Source organism: Hyposmocoma kahamanoa, unplaced genomic scaffold (assembly GCF_003589595.1).
Source record: "Hyposmocoma kahamanoa isolate Upper Pololo Valley unplaced genomic scaffold, ASM358959v1 170, whole genome shotgun sequence".
Classification (NCBI taxonomy): Eukaryota; Metazoa; Arthropoda; class Insecta; order Lepidoptera; family Cosmopterigidae; genus Hyposmocoma; species Hyposmocoma kahamanoa.
Window position 1 is genome coordinate 1082123 of NW_020653614.1, and position 22232 is coordinate 1104354.

At 36.3% G+C, this 22232-nt stretch overlaps 1 protein-coding gene across 3 annotated transcripts in view; it reads left to right on the plus strand.

Moving 5' to 3' along the window:
* The first annotated feature begins 4333 nt into the window (after window positions 1-4333).
* LOC113225702 overlaps window positions 4334-22232 on the plus strand; it is a 98558-nt gene continuing 80659 nt past the window's right edge. For all 3 annotated transcript variants that reach the window (XM_026458103.1, XM_026458104.1, XM_026458105.1), the window contains exon 1: window positions 4334-4507. The gene's annotated coding sequence lies outside the window, so the exon portion shown is untranslated. The remainder of the gene's footprint in view (window positions 4508-22232) is intronic.

A 22232-nucleotide genomic window follows, 5' to 3' on the forward strand; every position in this document is an offset into this window, starting at 1 on the left:
CGATGACATTACAATTTAAATTCAACGTTTTAGCCTTTTCATATTCCTTTACATGTCACTACGTTTAAATAGGTTGACTTGGGACATTTTTTTCGTGGTTTTTGTATTAGACCCGTCGTCCATTTATTTGTCCATTTCCGTCGTCCATTTGTTTATTAAGTCAATGATACCCAGAATCAATTTGCAAAGGTCGTTACCCACTTTTGTTCTTCCGGAGCCCCCTCATCATCATCGTCCAACCACAGGACTGATGAATTAAATAAACAGAATGGTTAAAATTTATATTTTGACCTGATAAATATCTATAACGTAGAATTAATACATAAGGTTTTTTATTAAACTAATTAAGAAAAATATGTTAACGACGTGAATTTAAAATGTTTATGACTTAATCCGAATAAAATTTTCCGTTATTCTTATAAAATATGCACATACGTTTCGTGATCAACCCATTTATACGTCCCACTGGCCTACATGGGTCTCATCTCAGGCGTGGGGGTTGTGAACCTTCTTCGACGTGCAGGTATCATCACGACATTATTCTTTACCGAAAAGCTCGTGAGAAACTTCAAATTAGATTTTGCACATAAACTGCTTCCGATGCCGAACGGTTACCATACTGGACTGAGAAGTATTTGTATGGCCTACTTTTATTTATCTCGTGAGTTTGGGTGTCGAATCGAACCTGGGACCTCTGCGTGGCAGTCCGGCATGGTAACCGATAGGCCACGGAGGCAGTTCATGTGTGACGGAAGACAATTAAACAATGTTGGAATTAAACAGTACGTACTCTCTTCTGGCTGCCTATCGTTGCTTGTCTTGTTGGATAACTATAATTTTCCGGTGCTTTATATTCATGACGTATATTATGGTATGGTTGTATCATTATTTTGCGCAAGTTCTGTAAACTCGCAGAAAAATGCCTTATTGTGCTGTTTTAGAGTGCAAAATTGTTAGCCGCAGCGTCTTATATTAATAAATTGTCTGTATATCGAATTGATTCAGGTGTTAATCGTTCGTCGTAGTTCAACTATTGGCCGCAAGATGGCAGCGCGTTGAATAAAGTTTCAATATAAATTCAAAACGACGTAACTTGCAATAAAGATATTGAACTTTTAAAGCGATTGGGTAAAGTTTAAATTAACAATCCAGAATTTATAATTATTAATATTAGGGGTTAAAGTATGAAATTGCCGTTTTATTGCAATAGGTTCTTTGAATTTTCATAGAATCGTCATGGTTTGAGGTTTTCGAATGAAACTTTTTTCAAATGGTTTCTGTGATTTTTTTTTTTTTTAAATTTGAAACATTTGAATATCGACTTTCAATTGTTTTTGTTATTCAATTTAGACAAGAAAGATGGATACTGCGAAAATTCGAGTGATTTTTGAATACGAGTTCCAACGCGGAACTAACGCGGCAGAAACAGCCCGCAATATCAATGCTGCGTTTGGAGAGGGGTCTACTAATGAACGCACCGTGCGATTTTGGTTTAAACGCTTTCGTGATGGAAATTTCGACTTAAAGAACGAGTCACGAGGAAGACCGCCCACACAGGTGAATAACGATGAATTAAGAGAGATAGTGGAAGCCGATCCTAGTCAAACTACCCAGGAATTAGCGGCATGGTTTAACGTTACCTTACCCACAATATTGACTCACTTGCGTCAAATCAATAAAATAAAAAAATACGAAAAATGGGTGCCTCATGATTTGACTGATCTGCAGAAAGAAACGCGTGTTGAAACTTGTGTTGCCTTGTTGAACCGGTACAGAAATGAAGGAATATTGGATCGAATTGTAACATGTGATGAAAAGTGGATTCTTTATGATAACCGGAAAAGAAAAATGCAATGGCTGACCCCAGGTCAAATGCCACAACAGTGTCCTAAAGCAAAACTTACCAATAAAAAGGTAATGGTAACTGTTTGGTGGTCTCAGCATGGTGTTATTCACTATAGTTTTCTCCGATCTGGTCAAGCAATAACGGAAGATGTCTATTGTGCCGAACTCCGAACCATGTTGACAAAACTAGCAGTAAAACAGCCCCGACTCATGAATCGATCTTCACCATTATTGCTCCACGACAACGCGAGACCTCACACAGCACGAGAAACCATTTTGACCCTTCAGGAACTGCAGTTAGAAACCATTCGTCATCCTCCGTATTCACCAGACCTTGCTCCAACGGACTACCATTTTTTTCGTGATTTGGACAATTATCTACGTGACAAGAAGTTTTCTTCCCAGGAGGCAGTACAAAATGCTTTCACACAGTTTGTGCAGTCTAGATCGTCGGAGTTCTATCGCAAAGGCATTAATAACCTTCCCATTAGATGGCAGCAATGTATAGATAATAATGGCAACTATTTTGATTAAATAAATTTGTTAAAAATTTACAAAATAAACAATTTAGATTTTCAGTACAAATCGGCAATTTCATACTTTAACCCCTATTACAAAGATCGAACACCTAGAAAAAAATCCTTTGATCCGGCTGTATACGAACTTCGTCCTAAAGCAAACCGTGCCAGACGCTATGCCAACTAAGCCACGGAACGAACTAGTGGGCCTTACGAATTTTTTCATATGCTTGTTGCAAATCTTTGTTTCTGGTTTTCAACGACATTTTTGTCCTAGCGCCATCTGTGAGAAATGTATTTCTTCACTCAGCCTGATACCTTTACAGTTACCAGCAGCTGACTAGAGATGTCGCTGTAGTAACTGTAATTTTTAAGTTTATAGAATGTTACTATGTTTGACCACTATGATATTCAATTAATGTGTGTATGCCAACGAGCTATGAAGCGCAGCATTCTGCTAGTCAAATTATCAGACCGAATCAGGAACAGTGATGAAAAATCTGTTCATAGAAAACCAGGGTATGCTCTGATTATTTATATTTATGTATATTTACTTGTAGATTTTACAAAATAATGTATACATGTATCACACGTGTATTGTTAATATGTAGTGTGGCATAAAGCAGAGGATACATAGAGCATGTACCATTTCCTTAGTTCTCAGCCGACGCTGAAGCAGGAACGACAGAAAATCAGCGTCTGTCTCGCCTGAGACAGACATATTGTTGAGGGGTATCCTTTTCTTCTTTTGCGCCATTTCTTGTTTTAGTGTTAAGTATTAGATTTAAGTGTGTATGGTGACTCAATGAATAAACGTTTTTCTTTCTTTCTTTCTTGATCTGCGTTCCAAAATACGAATCGTAGATGTGGGCCAACAAGCGGGTGAACTAAAATGGGATTAAGCCGGTCACGTCTGCTGCATGAGTCGTGGGCGAAGGCTACCACAGAAAGGATCCCTGAAGATAGAAAACGGAAAGTCCAAAGCGTCGATGGAGAGACGAGCTGGACGCGCACTTAAAATACTGGACCTCAGTGGCGCAAAATAGAGACGTGGAGAGAGGGGAGGGAGTCCTTTGATCAGCTGTGGGGCAGTATAGGTAAAGGTAGTAAGTAGGTAGGCAGTAAAGTCTGTTTAAATATTATAATGGAGCAACACTCGGAGAAACCTTTTTAGGTTTCCGGAGTTCCGAGTACCTAGATAAGAAATTATTGTAATATGAGTAAATAAATTAAACAAAATATTTTTGTGTAATTACTTTGTGAAGTTTGTTATAGGTAATTATTATAATAAAAATCGAACACTAAGTTGATGAAGAAGAAACTACGCTGTACGTAAGAAAAAGCTATATCAATTGCAAAAAAAATAAAAAAATCGCGTATATTTATTTTTTCACACAAACCAACGTTTCGGTCCCTTTACAGGTCACCGGGTTTTTACAATCAACCGTGACCATGGGACCTGTAAAGGGCCCGAAGCGTCGGTTTGTTTGAAAAAACAAATATACGCGATTTAAACCCGGAAAAATAGTATCATTTCCTAAGTGTAACAATCGCGAAAACGAACTAGATATATAAAAAAAATGTCTTCTCCTTTGTGCGTTTGTCTCTTTGTTTTTTAAATTCTACCAAGAAATAAGTTTTAAGCATCCCCTTATACTCAACACTTATTTTAACACATGAAATTATTGTTATTGATCTTGCATGGTGGAAAATCCACATATGCACCTTTTAAAATTCAAAAAGTTCAAAATTCCAATTGGGTCAATGTGGCGGCCTGAATCATATTCTCAAAGCACGCCTTTTTTTTCGATTAAATTTGGGACAATGTGTAATAATAATAATATTCAGGCTACGTGACTGGTAGTGCGCTGTAAGATTGTATAAAAGCAAAATACGCACGCTGTGTTACTCCATTTTTCTCCGCAAAGGACTGCCTATAAGGTCATATGTCAAGTAATTTCATAACAGCCGTATATAAGCCTCGGCCGGCGCACGCGCAAAGCTTGTTCGAAACAAACTCCTGCACAAGACGCGTTTCTGTTGTGACGTCACCATTTCTGATTTTTTTTTATCAACCGAACGAACGAACTTTTTCAGTGTGTAGTGTGATACTGTGTGGTGTTGCCGTGTTTCTAGAAAAATATGTAAGTGGATTTTTTTAAATTTTTCATGGAAAAAAAAATATTTGTGATTTGGAAAATTATTGTATATTATTTTAAACAATTTAAAAATATTTTATTCATTTTGGTTTTATAAATATACAATATAACAATTTAAAAAAAGTCAAGTCGCTATTTAAAAAACTTTTGACTTTTGCTTTCGTAGGTCGTTCCACCGTTCGGTACGAGTCCTTCTTCTTACAGTGCATAATAATAAAATAACACAAATTACGTCAACATCTTGTTAAGTTTTTTTAATATAAATATTCAAATACGACTAGTTTTGTTTATTTAAAAACAAAATGGACAGAACATTTAAAAATTTAACATTTTATAATAAAAAAAAAATTCTTTACAATTTATTATACTTATATTTTTATGTCTCATAAAGTGTAGGTTTTAAATCTAGGCTTCTCTTTCTAGGCTAGGCAGGTTCATGATATAATTAAACAAATAAAATGACATATCTATCTCTCTGCATTTGCGTTAGTCAATTTGCCAGCCCGTCGTACAAAAGCTGGTTACAAAAAATTTTTCAACAATGACATGACATGTGCATATAGTTTGAAAGAAACAAGAAGAATATTGGTATACGAAATAAATTTTATTTATTTTTTATAATACAAAGTGACGAGCGAGTCGTGCGTCTGGCGGTAAACGACAAGCCTGTTCAAAACAGTAGCAATGACACTCAGAGTTTTAAATCGCATAGGGGCACTGCCACTGCGTCCGTCAACCTGAAACTTAAGCTGACAAGTCTCTTGTGCCTGTAATTTTACTTACAATCTTAATGCTAGCATTACTACTTGTCGGCAGAACTAGGTAAGGTTGCAGTACATCCCTGGGCGCGCTCTTTCTACTGGTACTAAAAACTCTAGTTACTTGACCCAGGTTTGGCAGACTCACAGGTTCGAACCCTGTCTGGTCTTTAGGAATTGTTTTTTGTGTTCGATCTTTGCATTAATAATACTATGTTACAGGATTTTTGTTCCATTAGACATCATTTTCTAATTGTTTCTGATATAGTAGTAGATTGTAGCAGTATATGTCCTTGTGAAAGAGGTCAAAGTCAAAGTCAAAGAATCGCTTATTCCATGGGTAAAATAAATTTACACTTGAAAACGTCACATTTAAGCAACTGCTCGTTCACTACGCTGACTTCCCTGAGAAGAACGAGCAAGAAACTCTAGGGATTGCTCTTTTCAAATAAACTTAAATGCTATGGTATACACTTTGAATCAAATTTGTCTGGATTCTGGAGCCATGTCGTCTTTCTATACATCTTTATTCGTTCGTCCAGGGAAGTACATTATCTTTCCTATTTCTGCCGCCAAGCAGTAATGTGAGTACTGCGTGAAAGTATAGGCGCATGGGACTTGTTTTTAAGGTCTTTGTGATTTAAAGCTCTCAGTGACACTGCAGATGTAATGGACAGGCGTATCGCTTACCATCAGGCGCACGACTCGTTCGTCCCGTCACTTGATGTTATATTTAAAAAAACATGAAGAAACTTAGTTTACCTGCAAAATCTTTGCTTTTCTAGTCAGGGCGTCTACACCGAAAAGTAAAATCCGATACACGTAGCTGCGTATGTCCTTCGTTTAAATAATTTCTTAGTATGAATAAATGCGTTAAGTACTCGATAGTGGAATGACAAAAAAATGTGCAATTTTTTTCGTATCACTAAAGAAACGTTCAAATTTTCAAGAAACAAAAAGAGAACGTTATATTTCAAATAAAAGTGTAATTATTAAAAAACACCGACCTTAAAGTTCATGAAATTACGTTTATTTAGGAAATGAAACTATTTTTCTGGATTTACATCGCGTATATTTGTGTTTTTCAAAACAAACCAACGTTACTGGCCCTTTACATGTCCCATGGTCACGGTTGACAAATATACGCGATTTAAATCCGGAAAAATAGTCTCATTTCCTAAGTGTAACAATCGCGAAAACTTGAAAACTCGATATTACATCTATTTGCCAAGTTTTATTGCCACCCTTAGAATTGGCATATTTTCTTCAAATTTAAATGGGACTTATACTGAGGTAGCCTGAAATATAAAAAAAAGAATCATTAAAATCGGTTCACAATCGGAGTTATCGTGTAACAGACATAGAAAAAAAAAATACAGTCGATCTAGGAACTTTCTCCTTTTAGAGTACAGACAGTTGCAGTGTCACTCAGAGTTTTAAATCGCAAAGATCTGAGGGGCACTGCCATTGCCCCCGGCACCTGGGACATAAGTCGACAAGTCCCAAGTGCCTGAAATTTCACAAGTACCCTTCAAAACTGCGCCGGCAGACATAGGTAAGGTGACAGTATTTAACTGGACGAACTGTTTTACATTGTAAAAGATTAGAAGAAGAAGCTCTCTCGACTGTTAGTAAATTATTATTATTATTAACGTTTTATGCATTCCATAACTCACTTAATTTTAAATTTAAATCGGTCTAAGCCTTGGAACTAAGTCCAAATTTATGGTACCACGATTTCGTTTAAGGTAAACGATTCTTTTATGCGGAACTGTATACGTTTTCGCAATAAGATTCCGGAGCATATATTATTAAGATTATCATTTCCTAAGTTTAAAACTTACATTAAAAGTATTTTAATGAGTATGTATAGATAAAGGTGTATGGAAAGACAACATGAGTCTGGATTCCAGACAATTATGATTCAGAGTGTATTCCATAGCATTTAAGTTTATTTGAAAAGAGCAATCCCTAGAGTTTCTTGCTCGTTCTTCACAGAGAGGTCATCGCAGTGAACGAGCAGTAGCTTAAATAATGACGTTTTAAAGCATAAAAAATGCAACTGTTACCGTTAAAAATAACCTTCTGACGTTTACAATTTTTAGATTTTCTTTAAAAAGATTTAACCCTAATAAACAAGTTAGGTCACAAGATACAGAGGTCGCATATTTAACCTTTTTCTGTTGCAAAAAAATTTAACACAAACTAAATAAATACGTTTCGAAACGTCAAATCGTATCGATTGGGAAATTTAAATACCGAAGAATTACGCTACAGACATCCTTGGCTAGACCCGTGCACAACAGCGACGTTTATATTGTTTGGTATGTATGTGTATACCTGTTACACATTCAACTTTAAAAAAGGTTTAAACTATGCTTCCTAAAGGTTTAAAACAAGAGTAAAAAAGAAATAACTTTATAGGGAAGGTTTTTATACAGCTTCTGTGTACTTAGACAACTTAGATTTATTAAAGTATCGGCGATACCAACAAGTTGAGAGAGCTAAACGTTTGCTTCTACCATCGAGTAAATAACCGGAAATAGAGACAAAATAAGGGCCATCCAACCCTAGCAACTCATCAGGCAAAAGGGCCTTTTATTATTACTTTTAAATATCAACTCTCGTTTGCACTGGAAACATTTTTGGAATGTACGTCTCCGTATATTCCAAAAATATTCTGTATTTATAGTAATGAAGATAACATCTCTAACTATGGGGGTCTGTTCCATTCGGTGGTGCGGGAAAAACAGCAAAACATCTAATTACAAAACAAACGGAATCACATTTCATCGGTAGTTAAATATTAATTAAGTAATTTTTTAATTTTCGTCTATTATAGCAAAGCTCAAGTTAAACTGCTTGGTTTGAGGTGAAACAATTGACGACACCCGTCAATTGTTTCGAATTCGGGCTGGCCAATCGGAGTGCAGTTGTCACCGTTGTTTTCAAATTTTGAATCGTTTTTTAATTACTTTGCCTCGTCATTACCTTTTTGTTTCTTTCCGTCGTCACTCCTTGTTGAATCGCGGTAGCGAGCAGTTCTGGTCTAATTCTTAATTGCGTCTAATTTTGATTCTTTTACCAGTTCTCAACCTAAATAATGTGCCAATTTTAATGTTCATACCAATCTGTAATTCTGTAAAACTCGGCCCTTTTGAGTTAAGTGTCTACTTTATATTCATCCATAAGCATATCCATATGTAATGAAGTTTGAGAGGGTTTTATAGAATTGTACCTGTTTTTTATAATAGCTTTTCTTGTTACACCCTTTCATTTCTTTTCTTTCAAGCTATCGAATAAATTTTTGTAGACCGAAGTGTCCTATTTATTGCCGTGATCCTGGTCACGGCACGTTAGTGGTTTACAACCTTTTCAGCTTCGTTCGCGGTGTGACCAGAAGGGTGAAATGGGACACATGGGACTTGTCAACATGTGTCTCTGGGTGACGGGGCAGTGATCATCAGATCTTAGCGATTTCAAGGCATGGATAGCACTACAATTGCTAGGGACAGGCGTGTCGCTTACGTTTAGAAGTGAAGAAAAAGTCGGAGAAGAATCACAATTTTTAGAAAACGTGTGTAGTTTCCAATTCGCATCGGATCGTTGTAGCGGACAATGACCTGACATGACACACTGACCTGAATCCACTTCTTAGGGAAGAGACACTTACTCAGCAATAGGACGCGTGGTAGATAGATGATGAAGGAATAGTGCATAAGCAGACACATTATAATCACGAATAAATAAGAAATAAATAGAAAGAACTTACAGTGAGTCATTGGCTGAGAAGCGGGAAAAACTGTTGTGGCGGCTGTAGACGCCGCCTATTATCATGGGCTGTGTCAGTCTCTTTGGAGAAGAGTTTTTTTGAAATAAAATATAAGTGCGCATTTGACCTCCATCTCACCTACTGGAAAGTGACGAAGAGGTCGACGATGGAGCATGCACATTTAAATAATGCATATTTACTCTCGCCTTGAATAGACCCAAGTTACAACGTTCAGGGCACAAGTGTGCAGGCAGGGAATTCCACTCCACAGCCGTTCGCCATATAAATGTGGAAGCGTAACGCTTCGTGCGAATCTTTGGAATATCTACAACATAGGGGTGGAACCCAAACCCACGCCTAGTCCCCCGGTGATGGAAAGGGGAAGGCGGAATTAATTCGTGTAAACCCATCGCACACTCTCCGTAATATGTCCAGCCAAGGAGAGTTTTACACTTGCCAATATTTTCGATCGTGTTTTTAGTTATGGGGATTGGACCTTATGTCAGCGATTTCAAATTGTTGGAATTGTTTTGTAAAATTATGAAATATTATAATTCCTGAAGTTCACGAGGTCGTTTTATAAATTCCGCAGACTGTTTTGCTTCCTGCTGTTTTGTTTTGTCCGAAACAATTGTTTCGGATCTAAATTTGATTTTGCATTTTACTGTTTTAACTGCCTCCGTAGCCGAACGGTTACCATACCGGACTGCCACGCAGAGGTCCCCGGGTTCGATTCCCGGGCCGGGAGAAATGTTTGTATGGCCTACATTTATTTCTCTCGTGAGTTTGGGTGTAATTTGTGGTTGTCTATGTGTGTGTCCATGGCACCCGCGACACAGGATTTCCCTAGTGCGGGGCTATGTTGAGTGTGTGCGTTATTATTATTATTATTATTACATACAAACCAACTTTTCGGGCCCTTTACAGGTCCCAAGATCATGGCTGCATGGTAAAGTCATCAACTAACAAAAAAAACTCATAACGTCTCGTTTTTACATCCGCCACAGCTTGTTAGGCAAAGCCAAGTTGTTGCAGGCGTATTATGATAGTAGATCTATTTCTAGATATTGTTTAAAGTGTTATAATGTCTGACATTATGTAAACTAAAGGAAAAACCGCAATTACTACAGCCAAGACGTGCCCGTACATTGTAATGAGTAAGTAATATTGGACATTGGGAGAATGATGTCATTACCAGACAAACATCAGAGGATCTTTAGAATGTGGTTCACAGAATTTATCTTCGGTTTTTTTAATAGCAAGTGACCTTGGAGTTTTACGAGAACGTCTTGGATTGCAGACTTTTCTAAACCAATTTAGACCTGGTATTCTGATCTTCTAGTACAAGATTATGCACCTTCAGTGTACTTGGATAGCAAAAATCAGGGTTCGAATTTATCAAATTTTTTGTTGATAATTGTTACGATATTCATATATACAAATATATTTGTGATAATTATCCATGATGATAAATTGGAGTGCATGTTTTTTTTAATATGTATGTTACGCGATAACTCCAGCCAATTTTGACGATTCTGTTTTTGTTGGTAGTAATGCTTACAATTAAAAAAAATATATTCTACCGCTAAGGGTGGCAAACTATGGGATAAATGACTTTTGAGGTCGGTTTTTTAGTACAAACAGAAATATCTTTGAAAAAACGGTGTGGTCCGTGACTTTTTTAGATTGACATTCGAAAGGTTTAGATAAGTCTCGGATACAATCATATGTTTCAGGGTGACGGGCGCAGTGGCAGTGCCCATAACATCTTTTCGATTTAAAATTCTAAATGGCACTGCAACTGCTATGGTGAGGCGTGTCCCGCGACTTGATACCTTAAAAAAATGTTAGGAACCCATTTAGCTCTCGCAGGTTGTCTCGATCTATTATATTTGAAATAAATATTGCAAACGAGAATGTTTCTAACTCGTTCTTCTGATGAGAATCTGCCCCACGAATTAATAGTATAGTTTAAATGTGACAATTTCAAATTGTAATTTTAAATTACTTACTTCGCTGGCTCAGCGACCCGAAGAGGATCTTGGCCTCCGATACCAAAGTACCCGACAGAAATCTGTTGGACACATTCAGTTCCTTTAGGTCTTTGGCGACTTCATCCTTCCAGCAATATCTTACCCGTAGGTTGCCCCAAATGCGCTCTTTTGGCAGCTCGATCCTTTTCCATTCCTTCCACATATCCTAGTCAGGGAAGTTGAGCAGATATTATTTCCCCGATTATGTTTGGTGTGTGTGTCTAATCCCGAGTGTCTAATTTTAAATAAAAAAAAATTGCACGCCAATTACATCACTTGAGCTAAAAATTGAGCAAATTGAACAACAATAACCGATTCTTAAACATTAAAGCGGTATCACGAAAAAGATGGTCAACTTCATTTGCATGAACCGAATCCGGTTGTGACGTCACCACTAAGTTACATAATGAGTAAACAATCTTATTATGTATAAGTTTCGTTGACATATTTACCGAGTTACTAATTTTTTTTATTGAAGGTTTGGTGGTGTATAAAAGCAATTTTTATTAAAAATAAGGAATCGGTTACCGGAAAGTGGCGACACCGGATTCATCCCCTAGTTTGCCACTCTTAGAGGTGGAATATATTCTTCAAATTTAAATGGAACCAATACTGAGGTTTTACGCTCTTTCTAACAGAAAAAGAATCATCAAAATTGGTTCACAAATCAAATGGCTCACAAAAAATCACAAATCACAAAAAAATTCTAACTGACTATTTAAAATACTACTAAATACTTAAATCTAAACAGCATATATGAAATAAATATGTCTAATATTACATACCACAAATTTTCTACAATAAACAACCCAAAAATTTAGGAGTTCGCAGCCATTAAAAAGATGTACGTTTAATAATGTGCAACCAAATTGAAGAATACGACATTGAAACTCACTACTAAATATTGTATTTGACCGGTTAACCCGATGCCATTACAACTATTTGCTTTGTTTGCAAATGACAGCTGAAGTTTGTTATATGTATTGAGTTAGTTACTATCATCGAGTATATAGAGACGAAATAAGGGCCATACATTCCTGGCTCCATCAACTCTCGTTTGCACTGAAATATAGACAGCGCCAACAACTGACCTGTGTGTATGTCTCCGTATATTCCAAAATATTCTGTATTTATTATAATAAAGATAATATCTCTAACAATCGTGTGCTATTCCATTCGGTGGTATGGGGAAATACAGCAAAATATCTAATTACACAACAAACGGAATCAAATTTCATCGGTAATTAAATATTAAATACGTAATTTTGTAATTTTGGTCCATTATAGCAAAGCTCAAGTTAACTGGTCCATTTGAAGTGAAACAATTGACGACACCCGTCCATTATTTCGAATTCGGGCTGAAAATACGTAACTACGTAGTAAATTCTTCAATAGGTCATAAATATCATCATAATTATTAACCCATTTACGCGTCAGATTACTGGACACGGGTTTCCTCTCAAGAGGAGATTTAGGCCATACTTAACACGTTTTTTCATCACGATATTTTCCTTCATCGAAAAGCCCATGGTAAATTTGAAATTGAATTTCGCACACAAATTCCGAAAAACTCAAATATGCAAGTCCGGATTCGAGCCCACATCTTCTAGCAAACTGTGGCAGACGCTATGCCAACTAAGCCACGGCATGAACCAGCGGACCTCACGAATTTTTTTGTATACATAATTGTAACAAAGTAGTGGAGTAATTTCGCAAAAAATAATTGAATACAAATTTAGTTATAATTATTGTTTTAAATTTCGAACTACTAGTGCTTTCAAACAGTTTTGCAATTGCAATTTTATAATTACAATACAGTCGTAATGCAATTCTTAGTGCGTGGCTTCATCATGAATCCGTCATATTTATTACTATAACTAAACAAGGATTTAGGTGTTGTGTGACATGTGTCGTGCAGTATGGGATTTCCTATAAAGCCTTCTTTATATTTAGTTGAAATCGAAAAGGATTATTTACTGTGATTTAATAGACAAGAGAGGCTTGCGCGGAGGCTATGAAAATTGGGTGACCTTGAAATGGAAGTCAAAGTCAAAGCTTGTCACACTGGCCCAATGCTGGTTGGGATTTCATATGTCAACCTAATGTTTTTTTAATTGAAAAACAAACGCATTTGAGTTCCATCTCACTTGATGGAAAGTGACAGTGAGGTCGATGACACCTAAGTAATATTTATTCATTCTCGCCTTGAAAAGTTATAGCGTTCAGGAAATAAGTCTGCAGGAAAGGAATTCCAATTCATAGCCGTTCGCAATAATAATATACATAACGTAGAGGTAGATCCCCCGTCTACGCCTAGTCCGCTGATGACGGAAAGGTGTAAGACCCTGCAGTTGCTCTGTGTGTACTTTCTTGCTCCTCCTCCGTCTTTTCTGCTTCGCTCTGTCTTCGGCTAGAAGGCACTGCTAGATTATCAGCTTCCAGGTTATACCATCGTGTTGAATTTCGTCCTCTAGATCTTTTGCCCTTTATACAGCTAGTATTTTTTTTTTATAATATTAAGTGAAGGAACGAAGTGATGGTTAGCTACACACCTGTCCATAACAGTTGCAGTCCCAGTCAGAGCTCTAACTTGTCAAGACACAAGTTGACAAGTCCCATGCGATCGTCGGCTAAAGCATGGAGCGTCGGGATAAGTTCCGATAAGTCGAACACGTGAACTAATTTTAATTGTCTTTAAAAGAGAATTATGTGTTCCGCCTTTTGATATTTAAAACGGATATTTTGACCATTTCTCACTGAGCCGCGTTTAGTTAGTGGACGGCAGCATGTGCCTGTAATTATACCACCCTTCAAAACCGGAACACAGTAATGCTGACGTTACTGCTTGGCGGCAGACATAGGTAAGGTGGCAGTACTTCCCTGGACGAACTCTTTCACAAGGCAATCTATTGCTAATAAAATTATTTTTTCAATATTGGCACTCCTGCGTGTGGTGTGGTCAACGAATTGTAGAATGCGAAACAAACAGACGGAGTCTCTCTAGAAGGCAAGCGATCAATATGGAATAGTCCTATTACTTTCGTCCTATTACTTGGTGTCGTATAAAAATCACTTAACATAAATAACTGTTCTTTTTTATGAAACTCATCATATTACTTTTTCTTCTCATTTAAGAGCTAGGCTCTTGTCGGTGGAGTAATCTCCAATCATCTCTATTTAGCTCTTTAGCCTTGATTTTCTGATACGAGACGACATTGACTTTTTTCTTTATCTGATCTAAATAACTACGTCTCGGTCTTCCTCTGCCTCTCTTTCCTTCGATCTTCCCCTTCTATTATGTTTCTATGAAAACTATCGTGACGCACCAGATGGTCAAACATTTTCCCCCTACGGTTCTCTACTGTCTTTAATAAGCTTTTCCTTTCATTCACTATTCTCAACAGCTCCTCATTGGTATTTCTTTTCGTCCAACTGATTCCCTCCATTCCTATCAAATTACAAATAGCCATAAAATTATGTCAATAATACAACTTAGGATCATGAAAATTATGCCAGTTTCATTGGAATGTTATTTTAGACCTTATGTAATGTCATTGAGTAGTTTTTTCAGCAGCTTTCTCTTTATTTTTGAAACACATGTGATATTGTGAAATACCAGAGTTTGACTATGTTTTGTGTCATACAATTCTTACGTATATCACTAACTTAGGGTGTAGTTACACAAGATACATTCCGATTATAATTGCAAAATTGCAATTTCGATGCTGTCTATGCGACTGCACGCCGACTCCACTAACGGACTATTTACTAACAGTACTGCGTTAAAGAAACGTCAAATGATGTATTACTTGGCTATTTGTTAGAAACATAAAACAAAGATATAAGAGCGTCTCACGATAGACTGGATTTTAAACGAATTAAGGAAGAACACCGGTTCAAGTTGACGCATCCCATTATACGATCTTTACAATACTATAGTTGCTAGAGTACTGTGCTGTGTTCTTTGAACAATACACAAAAGCGTTTCAGAATTATACTGAGTTATGTCTCATCATATACTGGTTATTCAAACAAATAAAGGATAACCAGTTTAAGTTGAAACCCGTCACTGGTCAATTTGTAGTAAACATTATACGTTATAGTATCTAGAAGTCTAGGATTTTTTTTATGATACGTATTTTAGAGAACGCCACATACGTTGCTCTGATCCCAAAGTAAGTAACTAATGCACTTGTCCTATAGAAATTGGAAATAATGAGGGTACACAGACACCCAGACCCGAGACAATGTAGAAAAGTTTCTACACTGACCCGGGATCGAACCCGGGACTTTAGAGATGGCAACTCCAAGAAAACCGGTGTGCAAGCCACTCGACCACGGCGATCGTTGGAGAGTTTCATACAAAGTGTGATGGGACAAACAAGTTGTGTGCTGTCCCAAATATTTTTTGTGATAATTACAACTTTTTATTAAAAAAAACCGACTTCAAAAGTTCATGGAATTATATCTATTTGCTAAGTTTTATTAAAATCGGTTACCGGAAATTGAGTGAAACCGGACTCGTCCCCTAGTTTGCCACCCTTAGAAGCAGTATATTTTCGTCAAATTTATAATGGAACCAATACCGAGGTACTGCTTTCCAATAACAATAGAATCTTCAAAATCGGTTCGCAAATGAGTTGTCACGTAACATACATACAACTCCTTCTTTTATGAAGTCGGTTAAATATAAGTAATATCTATTCTTTATTTTGATCTCATTGTGGTTAAATACCATATAATTGCTATGGTATCGTGTTTGTTGATGTTATTCGAAAAACCTTCAAGTAATTAAAGTTATTTAGATAACAATGGTGATTTAATGTAAAAAAAATATTACCAAATATATCTCAGATTATTTTTTTCTCAGCATCTATGGATTATATAGGGTGCTATATTAAGAAGATGGGACTCAAATAGCAGTAGAGCTCCTTGTGAAAGAGGTCGTCCTGGAAAGTACTGCCAATTTAAGTCAGCATTACTGCTTTCCGGTTTTGAAGGGTAAGGGTACTGGTGAAATTATAGTCACATGGAACTTGTTAATTTATGTCTCAGGGTGACGTGCGCAGTGCCCCTCAAATCTTTCCGATTTAAAGTTCTGCGCGGCACTGCTATAGACAGGAGTGTCGCTTACCACCAGACGTAGCACACGTTCGTCCCTACACTTGGTATTATGAAAAAAACCACTATTATTAATAAAAACCACTATGTCAATAGGAAACCACATTTTTAGATATAAAAATAGTAACTTAACACCTTAAGGTCATGGATTCTTGTAACATAAACCAGTTCTAAAGTTTTTTTAATATTCTATTTTATCATCATAATAAATAAAATTAAAATAAAATTTGACATAATAGTATAAAAAGAAGAAATAAAGATTAATAATATAGCAGATGACGCACTTACAGATAACCTAGCGGTATATATAGCTCTATTTATGTAGTCTTCCATAGCTCATGTAAAGAAAAGGACGCAATCAATAAAACTTAATTTGGAAATAAAAAAACCCCAAAACAATAGGAAATGAAACAAGTGTTTAGGATTTAAATCGCGTGTATTTGGTTTTTCAAACAAACCGAAGTTTCGGGCCCTTTACGGGTCCCATGGTCACGGTTGACTGAGGTGGTACAGTCATCAACCAGTTATGTCTAATATTAATGCAAACCACCTTCACTGTGGTTACAAAAGTTATTAATTAAATACTTTATTTTTAATTTTACAAAGAAACATTCCAATTTACGCTACATTACGTTTTACAAATTATTTTATTGAATGAGTTTTTATTAAGTTCAATTTATTATTAATTAATAATGGAATTAGAATAAATTAAAACATATTAATTAGTACTGCAGTCTTATGTCTGTTTGGGATTTTTCATCAGAGGAAATACAGGATCCCAAACTGGTGGTACAGAGAAACCATCTTCCCTGTTGAATTTAGGATGTTTTTTAATTTCAATGGCCTCTCGCAGCATCCTGGCTAGATAACGGACTTCTTTTGCAACGACCTGAGGTTTGTCAAACTTCATTGAATGTGTAGGTTTATCCATGACATGGTGTTTGACATCAGCTATATGTTCTTTGACGCGGGTACAAATACTTCGCTTCGTTTGTCCAATATAAGAGACCCAAAACAATGTTCTTTAAATCGCAAAGATCTGACGTACACTACCACTGCGTCTGTCACCATGAGACATAAGTTGACAAGTCCCGTGTGCCTGTAATTTCACCAGCACCCTAACCCTTCAAAGCCTAAACATCGGTAAACAACAAACAACAGTAATGCTTACATTACAGCTTGGCGGCAGAAATAGGAAAGGTGGCGGTATAGAGCGTTCTATTTAAGAGTCGATACTATCTTGGCTCAAATTAAAACTTTTCCCGTACTAATACACTTCATTCTGCTTCTGGCTTTATTTGAGAATTTATTTTTTTACAAACGCAATTGAAGCCGTTTGAAAAATGTATATCGTATACTATACGTGTACTATTCAGTACAGTTGATATAAAAAAAATCATAGATTATGTAAAGAACCTATTGAATACAACGGTTTTGTTGTAAAATTTCGAAGTAAGTTTGTGTTTTTTTTTCTATCGTGTTTTCACACCTTATACTTATCAGCTTAGAAACCTAGCCCGCACACGCTAAGTGAGGCAAATTGAAGCGCTCCCAAAGGGCCTACACGAGCGGGCGGGCCGTCAGTGCTCAAGGTCAACTTGCACCGCGAACAGCTACAGAATTTTTGCTAAAAATGACGAAATGCGCGGTAAATGAGTGTAAAAATACGTCAGACAAACATAAAATAGATACTAACATCACATTCCACAAGGAAGTAACGCGTTTCAACTTGTATTTTTATATAAATGTTCACTAAAACCGAAAATTAACCTACTACTAAAACCAGCCTACATGAATTTGATTTTTGCCTCACTTGTGACAGTTCGTTTAATATGAAACAATCATTCTATGCGTTATTATTCTAAGGTAATCATCAATTTTACTGTATATTTTTTTCCAAAGCAATTGATTCGACACTTTCACTGTTATGCGAAATCAATCAAAGTCATTTGTAGTTGTATGGACTCTTAAATATTTTTAATGATAAAAATCTCCTGAAGTCATGTAACTAAAGTTGTTATTTATGATTTTAGTAATGTAATCCTGGGAAGTTGTTACTATTTTACAAATAATAATAAATAGATTTTAATTACAAATTAAACAGTCACCCTGTATTATGCGTGCAGATGCTTCTTGACGCTATCAGAAACAAAGTTGTTAGTTAAAATTGTTAGATGGTAATCTGGGCAATTATAAAAAATTTTTTGCTCGCCATTATTCTTGTCCTTGCTTTACTTCTCATGTCTTAAAATAAATCTTAATGCGTAGTTGTGCGAATTATATCCCGATATTGGTGTAAATACGAAATTCATTCGTAATTTACGCATTGTATGTTCTACTACTAGACATGGGTTTTATTTAAAAAGAAGTCTGGATTCCCAAGGAAACACCTTTTTCAACTCTTTATGATTGTCAGTTGGTCCCATTTAAATTTGAAGAAAATAACCCCCTCTAAGGGTGGCAAACTAGGGGATATAAAAGACATAAGTTGAGAAGTCCCTTGTGCGTGTATTTCCTCCCGGGGCGCTGTAAAAGTAAAAGTCATAAGGCATTTGAACTGTGGATCTCTGACATGACAAGCAACTGTTTTATCACTGTAGTACCGTCGCTACAATTAGTAAACAAAACCAAATTCCCTATAGTTACAAAAGTTATTAAATAAAATACCTTATTTTTAAATTTTCCATAGAACATAATGTAAAAGATTTGAAAAAAAATTGAAAAAGATTTTATGTGAAAGTGTGTTCGGACGGAAAGAAGAAAAGTAAGAGGGACGAAGAAAAGTTATTAAAGAACGATTCGAAATTTCGAAGTATGTGGTCAGGAACCAAAGTAAAGAGAGATGAAAAGGTGGGTTGACTAAGAAGGAGATAGCATCGTCACAAACGCTATAAATAAACAGTTAAAACCATCGAGCGTATAACCAGAAATAGAGACTAAATGTCATTTAATTTGTTTGACAACTATCCTACCATCATTGCTGTGACAACTGCGCTCCGATTGGCCAGCCCGAATTCGATTAACTTGAGTTATGCTTTAATAGACGAAAATTGCATAATTACATTATATATTTAATTACCGATGAAATTTGATTCCGTTTGTTTTGTAATTAGATGTTTTACTGTTTCTCCTCACACCACCGAATGGAACAGCACGCCATTGTTAGAGATATTATCTTTATTACAATAAATATAGTATATACGGAGACAAACACACAGGTCAGTTGTTGGCGCTGTTTATATTACAGTTCAAACGAGAGTTTATATTTATAAGTGATGTATCACTGACGAATATAACCAGGAATGTATGGCCCTTATTTCGTCTCTATTTCTGGTTATATATTTGATGGTTAAAACTTCGTGAATGGCTAAATGGCTGCGACGTATAGGTAAATAGACACGTGTGCAGGTGGTTACGTATCGGACAACTGGAAAAGTAACACCGACCTTTCCCAATTTGGTTTTTGCGAAATCGAAAGGATGTCCGACCACTAGTCATGTGCTATCAATATCATCGATATCGATAATTATATATATTTTTATAATAATTCTTACCTTTTTAGCGAAATTTAGTTATTAATAATTGTTCCTAATGGCAGTAGTTTGGATTCAATCGAAAAGCTTGTCAAGAGGCTTGTAGGTGACTCCGAATTAGTAGAGGCGAAGCTGTGGAGCTTTGAACACTGTAAAGTTGACTGCTTATCGGTATTTTACAGGATATATCACGAAGGGTGTGCGATGGGATTACACGATTTAATTCTGCCTTCCCCTTTCCATCACCGGGGGACTAGGCGTAGGTTTGGATTCCACCACTATGTTATGGATATTCCAAAGATTCGCACGAAGCGTTACGCGTCCACATTTATATGGCGAACGGATATGGAGTGGAATTCCCTGCCTGCAGACTTGTTCCCTGAACGTTATAACTTGGACCTTTTCAAGGCGAGAGTGAATAGGCATTGTTTAGGTGTGCATGCTCCATCGTCGACCTCATCGTCACTTTCCATCAGGTGAGATGGCGGTGAAATGCGCGTGTCTATTTCTGGTTATATATTAGATAGGTCTCGACTAGGATCTATCTAATTCGATCGTCATATCAGCATGGCCGTAACATTATTTTCTACCATCTTTTGGGAGTTTTTAAAATCATTGAGAATATTTCGACATTCCTTTGTACGACTACAGCGCTGCGTCTGAGGGACTTCTTTTGTGAAAAGGTCTCTAGTAAGTTTGTAAAAACAACTTCTAAATGTTTGGAGTCCGGGACTGTAAAGTCTAATTACTGGACACGGGACAGGACGAAAAATTCCTAGACAATCCCGGATTTCCCGGCCATCGCGAAAGCTTTTGTTTAAACAACTTTTTTGCCGTTGTATATTATTTTACAAATTTTGTTTACATGTAACTTAATATATGTGTAAATAATTAGTAATAAAACAAAATAAAGTAATAAAAGATGCTTTAAATGCGGAAACATAAAGATTAAAAGCTTAAAAACATTAAAAAACCAAGGTTTTGATAACTAATGCGGCCACACCTGATTATAATGTTAATAAATCTTGTTTTGTCTGGTGCAGTCAACATATTGGCTTGATTTATTGACATGAGCAGTGATAACTTAGTTTAGATAATACCTGTATTTTATCTAGGTCACGGGGTTTGATTCTCAGTCAGAAGCCTGCACCAGCACGTCTTTTCAAATTACATAGAGATCTTAAAAGCGAAAACTAATACACGATTTAAAAAAGCAACTTTTTTTATAATCCCAAGTGACTACAAGAAGTCAGAGCTTTAATTCACAAGGATCTGAGGAACACTGCCGCTATGCGCGTCACTTTGAGACATAAGTTGACAAGGCAGTAATTTCACCAGCACCCTTACCCTTCAAAACTGGAACGCAGGGATGGAGCTCTACTGTTTCTGAAATTTTGTGGAATATCAAATAAATCCGACCTTTTTTGTCACCCTTAGAGGTGGATATTTCTTTTAAGCTGAATAAGAATCCAACAAAAAAAGAATCACCGAAATCGGTGTCCGAGTAACCCCGTAACATGCACACAAAAAAACAATCGAATTTTGAATCTCCTTTTTTGAAGTCGGTTAGAAATAGTGTGTAATGTTTGTTAGTAAGATCAATAACAGATCGCTCTGTATTATGCAAATACAGAGCAGCCGGTTAAATTATTTTAACAAAAGAAAACCAATATATAATTTTCTACGTAGGGTTCAAACCCGATACGTCCGAAACGTTGGTTTAAAAAATAAATATATATGATTTGGATGTTAAAAAAATCTAAGCACGCGATATGTAATATTCATAAGATTTATCGAATTGACATGCTGTTATGTTGACATTTATACATGACATTATGTTGAGCTCGGTGAGTCATCCAGCGGTTTGCACTGTAGGCGCTGGAATTGGAGGTCTCGGGTTATCGAAATGGTTCTGCGTTTTCTTTCTGGTGTCCCGGAGTGAATTTTGTTGACCTGATTCTGATTTTCATGAAAAATAGATACATACATAACATTAAGACGTGGAATAAAAAGAAACTGGCTGTTCTTGATAATCGTCTTCACAAAGTCACAAATTGATTTAAGGGGCAATGTATACGCTTCTATAATAAGATTCCGATTGATATATAAAATTTGCCATTCACGAGGATTAAAACTATAGTGAAACAAAAACTTTATACTAAAGGTTATTATACAACTTCTGCGTACTTGGATGACAAAAATCCGTGGTTTCCCGTTTAGCTCATGGAGGTAGTCTCGGTCTCTGATGTTTCAAATAAAAAAAATAAATATTGTAAATGTTATTTACAAAGAGCAACCCCTAGAGTTTCTTGCTCATTCTTCTCAGGGGAATCTGCCTTACGAATGCGCGGTAGAGTTTAACCAACGTAATGATTTAAAGTGTAATAATGCTCACCTATGAAATAAAGATCTTGGACGTTTTTTACATTTGATAGATAGACAGATGTGCATCTTATTGCTCACACACAAATACAAATTATTTATATCCATTAC